At 46.1% G+C, this 9,686-nt stretch overlaps 1 protein-coding gene across 1 annotated transcript in view; it reads right to left on the reverse strand.

Moving 5' to 3' along the window:
• Window positions 1-9,686, reverse strand: part of MACROH2A2 (macroH2A.2 histone) — a 34,674-nt gene that overhangs the window by 24,271 nt on the left and 717 nt on the right. The gene's annotated exons all lie outside the window — the stretch shown is intronic.

Here is a 9,686-nt window from a genome sequence, read left to right on the forward strand (position 1 = left end):
TTTATTGTGGCAGAAAACAAAGTTTATCATTCTAACCATTTCTAAGTGAGCAACTCAGTGGCATTCATTACATTCACAGTATCATGCCACCATCCCCGATATCCGCCATCAGCCCTTCATCTTCCTAAATGGGAGCTCCGCGCCCATCACACTCTGGCGCCTATCCCACCCCAGCCCTCCTCTCTGTCTCTTTACACGTGACCACTCTGATGCTTCATAAAAGTAGAATCATACATACTATTTACCTTCTTATGTCTGGCTCATTTCAATCTCATTTTGCATAAAGTCTTCAAGACTCATCCATACGATAGCACATGTCCGAATTTCATTCCTTTTTAAAAAACTTTTGTAATGTTTATTTATTTTTGAGAGATAGAGAGTGGGGGTGGAAGGGGCAGAGAGAGAGGGAGACACAGAACTCAAAGCAGGCTCCAGTCTCTGAGCTGTCAGCACAGAGCCCGACGCGGGGCTCAAACTCACGAACCATGAGATCATGACCTGAGCTGAAGTTGGATGCTTAACCGACTGAGCCACCCAGGTGCCTCAGAATTTCATTCTGTTTCATGGCTGAATAATATTCCACTGCACGGATCCACTGCATCTTGTTTATCCATTCATCTGGTGATGGAATCTGGAGTTGTTTCCAATTTTTGACTATGGTGTTAATGCTGTATGAATATTTGTGTATAAATATGTGTTTAAGTGTCTGATTTCAATTCTTTTGGGCATATACCTGGAGGTGGAATTGCTGGGTCATACAAATTCCATGACTTTTTAACTTTTTTTTAAATTAAGCATTTTCTTTTAATTCCAATATAGTTAACATACAGTGTAATATTAGTTTCAGATGTATAATACAGTGATTCAACAAACCCACACATCATTCAGTGCTCATCAAACAAGTGCCTTCCTTAATCCCCAGCACCTATTTCACCCACCCCCCTGCACTCCTCCCCTCTGGTAACCATCAGTATATTCTCTATTATTAAGAGTCTTTCTTGGTTTGTCTCTTTTTCCCCCCACTCATTTGTTTTGTTTCTTAAATTCCACACATGAGTGAAATTCTGTGGTATTTGTCTTTCTCTGGATGCCTTATTTCATTTAGCATAATACTCTCTAGATCCATCCATGTCATTCTAAATGGCAAGATGTCATTCTTTATCATGGCTGAGTAATATTTCTGTGTGTGTGTGTGTGTGTATCTCACCTCTTCTTTATCCATTCATCTATGGATGGACATCTGTGCTGCTGCCATAATTTGGGTGTTGTAAATAACGCTGCAATAAACATAGGAGTGCATGCATCCCTTTAAATTAATGTTTTATGTACTTTTTAGATTGTAGGGTCATTCTATTTGTAACTTTTTGAGGAACCTCTATACTGTCTCCCACAGTGGCTGCACCAGTTTGCATTCCCACCAGCAGTGCATGAGGGTTGGTGTGTGGTGTACGAAAGTGGTTCGGGTTCATTCTTCTGCATGTAGCTGTCCAGTTCTCCCAGCACCATCTGTTGAACAGACTGTGTTTTTCCCATTGTATATTCTTTCCTGCTTTGTCAGAGATTAATTGATCATATAATTGTGGGTCTCTTTCTGGTTTTCTATCCTGTTCTATTGATCTCTGTGTCTGTTTGTGCCATGTATGTGCCAGTACCATACATGACTACAGCTTCATAATATAACTTGAAATCTGGAATTGTGATGTCTCTGGTTTTATTTTCCTTTTTCAGGATTGCTTTGGCTATTCAGGGTCTTTTGTGGTTCCATACAAATTTTAGGATTGTTTGCTCCGGTTCTGTGAAAAATGCTGTTGGTGTTTTGATAAGGATTGCATTAAATGTGTAGATTGCTTTGGGTGGCACAGACATTTTAACAATGTTTGTTCTTCAGATCCATGAGCATGGGATTTCTTTCCATTTCTTTGTATCTTCTTCAGTTTCTTTCATCGATGTTTTACCATTTTCAGAGTACAGTACTTAACCTTTTTGGTTAAGTTTATTCCTGGGTATCTTATTATCTTTGGTGCAAGTATATATGGGATTGTTTCTTAATTTCTATTTCTGCCGCTTCATTATTAGTGTAAAGAAATTCAACATATTTCTGTACATTGATTTTGTATCCTGTGACTTTTCTGAATTCGGTGTATCAGTTTCAATAGTTTTTTTTTGCTAGAGTCTTAAAGGTTTTCTATATACAGTGTCATGTTATCTGCTAATAGTGAAAGTTTCACTTCTTCCTTTCCAATCTGAATGCCTTTTATTTCTTTTTGTTGTCCGATTGCTGTGGCTAGGACTTCCAGTACTGTGTTGACTAAAAGTGGTGAGAGTGGACATCCTTGTCTCATTCCTGACCATAGGAGGCTGATGATGGCTGTGGGCTTTTCATATAAGGCTTTTACTATGTTGAGGTATGCTCCCCCTGAACTTACTTCTTTTGGAATTTTCATCATGAATGCATGTTGTGCTTTGCCAAATGTTTTTTGTGCATCTATGGAGATGATCATACTTTTTAAATCCTTTCTCTCATTGATGCGATGTATCACACATATTGATTTGCAAATATTGAACCACTCTTGCATCCTGGAGATAAATCCCACTTGATTGTGGTGAATGATGTTTGAAATGTATTGTTGGATTCGCTTTGTTAGTATTTTGTGTGTGTGTGTGTGTGTGTGTGTGTGTGAAAGAGAGAGAGCGAGTGAGCATAAGTGGGGGAGGGGCAGAGAGAGAAGGAGACACAGAATCTGAAGCAGGCTCCAGGCTCTGAGCTGTCAGTACAGAGCCCATTGTGGCATTCGGACTCACAAACTGCGAGATCATGACCAGAGCTGAAGTCGGATGCTTAATTGACTGAGCCACACAGGCGCCCGTGGTTTGCTAGTATTTTGATGAGGATTTTTGCATCCATGTTCATCAGGGATATTGGCTTGTAGTTCTCCTTTTAATTAATTGATTGATTGATTGATTTTTTGTGGTGTCTTTCTCTGGTTTGGTGTCAGGGTAATGCTGGCCTCATAGAATGAATTTGGAAGTTTTCCTTCCTCTTATATTTTCTGGAATAGTGTGAGAAGAATAGGCATTAACTCCTCCTTAAATGTTTGATAGAAATTCAGTTGTGAAGCTATCTGGTCCTGAACTTCTGTTTGTTGGGAGTTTTTTGATTACTGATTCCATTTCATTGCTGGTTATCCATCTGTTCAAACTTTCTATTTCTTCCTGCTTCAGTTTTGGTAGTTTATAGGATTCTAGGAATTTATCCATTTCTTCCAGGTTGTCCAATTTGTTGGCATATAGCTTTTCATAATATTCTCTTATAATTGTTTATATTTCTGTGGTGCTGGTTGCAATTTTTCCTCTCATTGGTGATTTTGTTTGAGTCCTTTCTCTTTCCTTTTTGATAAATCTGACTCCCTAGTTTATCAATTTTATTGATCTTTTCAAAGAACCAGTCAGTTCCTCATTTCACTGATCTATTTTTGTTCCTTTTTTCTTTTTTGTTTTTTTTTTTTGTGTGTGTGTGTGTGGTTTTTTTTTTTTTTTTAGTTTCTCTATCATTTGCTTCTGCTCTAATCTTTATTATTTCCTTCCTTCTGCTGGTTTTGGGTTTTGTTCATTCTTTTCTAGCTCCTTTAGGTGTAAGGTTAGGTTGTTTATTTGAGATTTTTCTTGCTTCTTAAGGAGGCCTGTGTTGCTATAAACTCTCTTAGAACCACTTTTGCTGAGTCCCAAAGATTCTGGACCACGTGTTTTCATGTACTTTTTAAAATTTCTTCTTTGATTTCTTGGTTGACCTCTGTGTTTAACTTCTTGAGGAACCCCAAACTGTGTTTCACAGCAACTACACCACTTCCTACTAGCAATGAGCAAGGGTCCCAGTTCTCTACATCCTCATCAACGATTGTAATTTTCTTTACTAGCTACTCTAATGGGCGTCAGGATTAAGTTTTAAATGCCTAAAATACCATACATAGGATGACAGAGAAAACCAATCACACTGAAATATAATTTTCCCAGTATTAAAAAATCTGGGATATAGTAGTCTGTGTGCTTCTTTTTCTTAAAAAAATATAATTTATTGTCAAATTGGCTCACATACAGTGTATATAGTGCACTCTTAGTTTTGGGGGCAGAATTCCCGTGATTCATCGCTTTCATACAACACCCAGTGCTCATCCCACCAAGTGCCTCCTCAATGTCCATGTGGGCCTCTTTATTAACACATTAAAGAACAAGATCTAGTGGAAGGTCTACTAACTACTGTGATTTTGAAATAGCGATAAGTATAAATGATATTTCTATATATCTGTAACAAGGGGAGTCTAATAAGAAAATGTCAGTGATTTCAGTTAGTCAAAAAGTCCCAGGTGTTGCTGACACACTACTGTGGTTTCTTGCCCACAACAAATAGAGGAAGGAAGTACCGAAGTTCAGGTACGGTTAGGGAAACTGAAGATAGAATCCGAGGACCCCAGGCTCAAGCTTGCTCTGTGTCACACCTTCTCCCACCTGCCACAGCACCGGCCATCAACATCAACCTCTCTCTTCCCTTCTTCTGATCCAAGCTCCCTAAAATAGTCTCCGCCCCCTTTGTCTCCTGGCCACACCTCCAACTCCCCAGTTCACTGCAGTTTGGCCTTGACCACCAGCCCAGTCCTCGCCAGCGTCACCATGACCTTGAGATGGCTAGATCTGTTCGTCTGGTTTCACTGGCATCACCCTTGAGGGTTACCCTCCCTTGGTTTCCCCAGCACCGATGCTCCTGTGAGCCTTTCCTCCCTACTCTCTGCTGCCCTCCTCAGCCTCCCTCACCACGCTTTCCCCCTACTTGGCTCAGAAACGTGTGCATGCAGGGCCGGGTCTGGGCTCCCAGTCCGGTCATTGTCACACTCTCTCTCGATGACCTCACTCACTCTCTCTCGGCCTTTGCTGCGTTCTCCCCACAGTGCCTGTGTCCACACCCCCAGCTTAGCTCCCTGCTGGCTCCAGACACGCCCAAAGGGCTTCACTCTAACAGCGATAGTATGGGCGAGTTGCTACCCCGTGGCCCACGCGGTGCTAAGTGCCTTTCATGCATTATCTTATGCAATTCTCACCACGACACTATGTGGGTAAAGCGACACCCTCACAGTCCTTAGCTGATAGGTGGCAGAGCCAGAATCTGTCTTCCAGGACACCTTGCAGAGACCCGAGCCCTTGCGGGTCCCCCCTGAGCCCCGAGCCCTGCACTGTTTCTCCCCGGCTGTACCTGTTCCGTTACAGGCACCATTCCTGTGCACCAGCGACATTCCCCCTCTCTTCCTCTTGGCCAGGCTCCTTGCGAAATTCTCCAGGTCTCCCTTAGAGTGGAGTCCCCACATCCACTCCTCAACCCATGGCAGCTTGGCTTGAAAGAAAGTAGCCGCCCAAGGCTGAAAGATTTGTGCCCTCCTTGACACCTTTCCCCCATCTAAGCCATCAATGAGTCGAGCTCTAAGCCATCAATGAGTCGAGCTGACTCTACCCGCCCCCCCCAGACATCTCCCCAATTTGTCCATTCCTTCTCATCATGCCCTCTGCACACCCCTGTCCTGGCCACTGTCAAATCTCAGAAGTGACACAAATCCCACCCCCAAAGGTTTCCTGGACTCTGATCTTGCTTCCTGCCAACCGTTCACCTAAAGCCCAAGTGATGTCCCCAAAGTGCCACCTCCTCCCTTCTAGGCCTCGCCCTAATGTGTGTGTGCATGTGTGCGCGCAGCGTACACATTTTCATCATGGCGCTCAAGGACCTGCCGGCCCATTCCCCGTCTCCTCTCTCACCCCTTCCCTTTCTTAGCGCTGTTCTGGGTACGAACTTCCTCCAGGTTCTGTTTTGGGGCCACACTCTCCGGGTCTTCACCCTCGTTCCTACCCCACCTGAAAATCTCCCCCGGCTCAATCTCCCCACCAGAATCTTCTTAATTCCTACTAATTCCCCACTCCGGCTCACATCAAAACCATTTGAGGGAGGGGTGCCTGTGTGGCTCAGTCTATTAAGCATCCAACTCTTGATTTCGGCTCAGGTCATGATCTCACCGTTTGTGGGTTTGAGCCCTGCATCAGACTCTGTGCTGACAGCTAGGGATTCCCTCTCTCCCTCTGTTCCTCCCCTGGTTGCGCATGCGCGCGCACACACGTTCTCTCTCTCTCTCTCAAAATAAAGAAATAAACATTTAAAAATTTAAAAAAATCCTGATGCCCAGAATATATCCCCAGAATCTCTGGGGGTGAACCCAGTCATTAGGATTTTAAATCAACTTAAGAAAAACCAGGGGTGTGAACCTGGTTTAGGTCCTAACAACTCTTACTCTACAAGAGGCAGCCCCCTGCACCCCACTTGTACACATGCTCCCCAGGATCCTATAACTTCCCTGCCAAACATGCTTCCCATCTTACTGTGTTGTGCTTAACGCTTATTGCTTGTCCGCTCTGCTGGTATGCAAGTCCAGCCTTCGGAGGCGGGACCATGTGGCTCTGCTTTCTTTCATCTGCATCTTCAAGGCCTGACCCAAGGAAGAAACTCAGTCAAGATTTGTGTCATGAATGCTGAGGGTCATTTCAAGGGCGACAGGAGGCTCTCAGCTTTGAGCCTTTTTTCCTAAACGAAATCAATTGATGTCCACCTCCCACCCCCAAAGTAACAAAAACCTCCCTTTTACTTTCTCACCAATTTCCTGCAATTCTACCAATAGTGATTCATTCCTTTGGCTTAAAACTTCTCGTCTCAATAACATGCAAGTACAGCTGGAAAATATAATGCTTTAACAGAGTTAACCATTATACTTTTTGCCCTGAATGTTTCATCAGCTCTTAACAGAAGGGAGAGCAGAAGAATTACCATTTACTGAGTATATCCTATAAACCAGGCATTATACATACGTTAGCTCATTAATGGAGTTAAATGAATTAGCTTTTGAAGCATTGGAAACTCAGAGAGGTTCAGGAACTAGCCCAAGGTAACAGAGCTGGTAAACTGATAAACCAGATTTAAACTGACAGGGAGAGAAGGAAGGGACCCAGAAAACACAGGCCTGGGCTTCAGAGGACCAATTTTACCTCCTCCCCTTGACCCGGGACCCCGCTGGGTGCTGAGACAGGCCCCCGGGGGGAAGGAGTGTTATTGCCAATGGCCTCCTTCCAGGTACTCATCCTCTCTTCTTCTTTTTAAAAGTTTATTTATTTATTTACTTATTTATTTTTAGGAAGAAAGAGAGAGGGAGGGGCAGAAAGAGAGGATCCTAAGCGACCGTCAGCACGAACCCAGTGCGGGGCTTGAACTCACGAACCCGTGAGATCGTGACCTGAGCCGAAATCAAGAGTCGGACGCTTAACCGACTGAGCCACCCAGGCGCCCCGGTCATCCCCTCTTCTATCTCATGTCCAGCCCCCTGGCAAACCCTGTTGGCTTTGCCTTCAAGACGTCTGGGGCCTCTGACCGCGGCTCGGTACCTCCAGCGAGGACGTGAGCCTGGAAGGGCCTTCTTGCTCTTTCCCTGCTTCCGCCCTGGTAGCGCCTCCCCACGGGGTCAGATCCCTTCTGCCCCTGCTCAAAGCCCCTCAGAACGCCCGCTGCAAGCTCTTAGCTCCCACCAGCCTCACTTCTCAAGCCTCCCTTACAGTCCTAGCCCCTCCCGGGGTCCCAAGCCCCTGGCCGACTGCTACCCCTCCAACACCCAGCTCCTGCCCTCCCCCTCCTGCAGCACCAGCCCGCAGACACGCGCCTGCCCGCTCCCTGCTTCCCCCTCAGTGGGCCCTCCCGACCAGCACTATTCACAACCCCCCTCACCTCCCCGTCCGGGACACTCTCTCTCCTTCCTGGCTGTATCTGTCCCCTGGCACTTATCACCATCGCAGAATCACATACCCTTCACTTATATTTGTTTGCTGTTTCTCTTCCCCAGAATGCACCTGCTCGAGGGCAGGGACTGACGCCTCGATTCTGTCTTAGTCTCCGCTGCAGCAGCCTCAGCACGGAGAGCTCCTGGCATGTGGTCAGTGCTCAATAAAAGTTCGCTGGGCGAATGGAGGATTATGAGTAATCAACTTGAGAAATAAGGTGATGTTCTACTTTGGGGGCAGTGTAGTAGAGCAGAAAGTAGGTGGCTTAGGGTCGAAGGACCTCAGGGAACCCCAGCTCCCTGCTTGGAGGCTGTGGGGTCTCTAGCTACTCAATGTGTCCCAGCCTCGCCAGGTGATGGGGGCCTAACACGGAGTTTTAAAACTTCAATCACCTTTCCCTTCCTGAGGGAGGGATTTTCCCACCAGATTCCTGGATCCCATTCCAGACCCAGTGGATCAGACCACAGGGTGTGTTTGTGGGGCCCCAGAGGACGCAGCCAGGACCCTGTACTTTAAAGCAATCCCCAGGCCTTTAGGCTGCTGCTACAAGACTAGCCAGGGCGTCGCTCCTCTGAGTGGTCCCAGGACCACCATCACAATCAACAGGGGCCCCTGGAAAGGTCGAGTCTTGAGGCGCCTGGGTGGCTCAGTCAGTTAAGCGTCCGACTTCAGCTGAGGTCATGATCTCACGGTTTGTGGGTTCGAGCCCCGCGCTGGGCTCTGTGCTGACAGCTAGCTCAGAGCCTGGAGCCTGCTTCAGATTCTGTGTCTCCCTCTCCCTCTGCCCCTCCCCTGCTCACACTCTGTCTCTCGTTGTTTCTCAAAAATAAATAGTCTCAGGCCCCACCTCGGACCTTATCAACAAGATCCGGGGAGTGGCTGCCACTTTGAAAAAACCCTGCTCTCTCATGCCTGACTGGACCGACCCTGGAGCCCTCCAGCCCTCTCTCCAACCTCCTAAAAGGTGCCCATGAAAATCTTTTAGCCCAGGGACAATTGTGCCTTTCCTTTCACAAAAAAGGACAGCCTTAAGATGCCGAGGTCTGCCGGAGGGACGGGAGCTCCAGGGGTGAAGGTGTCCACTGGGGACCAAGGTGAGCTTTCATCACTAACGTCTGGTGACAGATGGGGGACCGAGAGGGCAGAACAGGCCTGCGCATCTAAGGAGGGGGAAGAAATTGTACTTGAGGGAGAAGCAGGAGGGGAAAAGGGACCTGGGGAGAGAAGCTGGGTCTAGCCCTGCCACACTCCTGTGGGTTTTCATACCGTGGCTGCAGGGGCTGGGCCGCTTGGAGAGGCAGTTTGGGGAGGTCTGCTTTACAAGGGGGGCCTCCCAAGGGATTTAAACCTGGTACCCCGGGCAAGGTCAGAGACATGGTTGCTCGTGGCTAAAATGACCCTTTGAGGAGCTAATCCCACTTACTTATACATATTTTTATTCTTACAGATTTATTTTAAAAGTTTTTATATGTTTATATATAAAATAAAAGCCTCCTTGAAATTTTGAAGTATGGTGTCTAACTAAGACATGAGAGAACGACAAGAAGAAAGCTAAACAGAAAGTTATTCCAATAGATAAAGACCACACGCAGCAAAAATCTCATCTTCTAATAAAAAAAAAATACTGTTAACAACCAATATGGAGCACTATTCCTCGTGCGCCCATCGGATACAAAGGAAAGCACTGCTTGAACATGAAGGGCTGCCTGGAAGCACCTGGAGATTATTCTGATGCTGGGTCAACAGTATTCATGGACACTGAGCCTTAGTTCCAATACACCAGGAAACCCAATGCTCGGTGAGAGCCTCGGAGTGAAGAGCAGACCCCAGGT

Source organism: Crocuta crocuta, unplaced genomic scaffold, assembly GCF_008692635.1.
Source record: "Crocuta crocuta isolate KB4526 unplaced genomic scaffold, BGI_CrCroc_1.0 scaffold167, whole genome shotgun sequence".
Classification (NCBI taxonomy): Eukaryota; Metazoa; Chordata; class Mammalia; order Carnivora; family Hyaenidae; genus Crocuta; species Crocuta crocuta.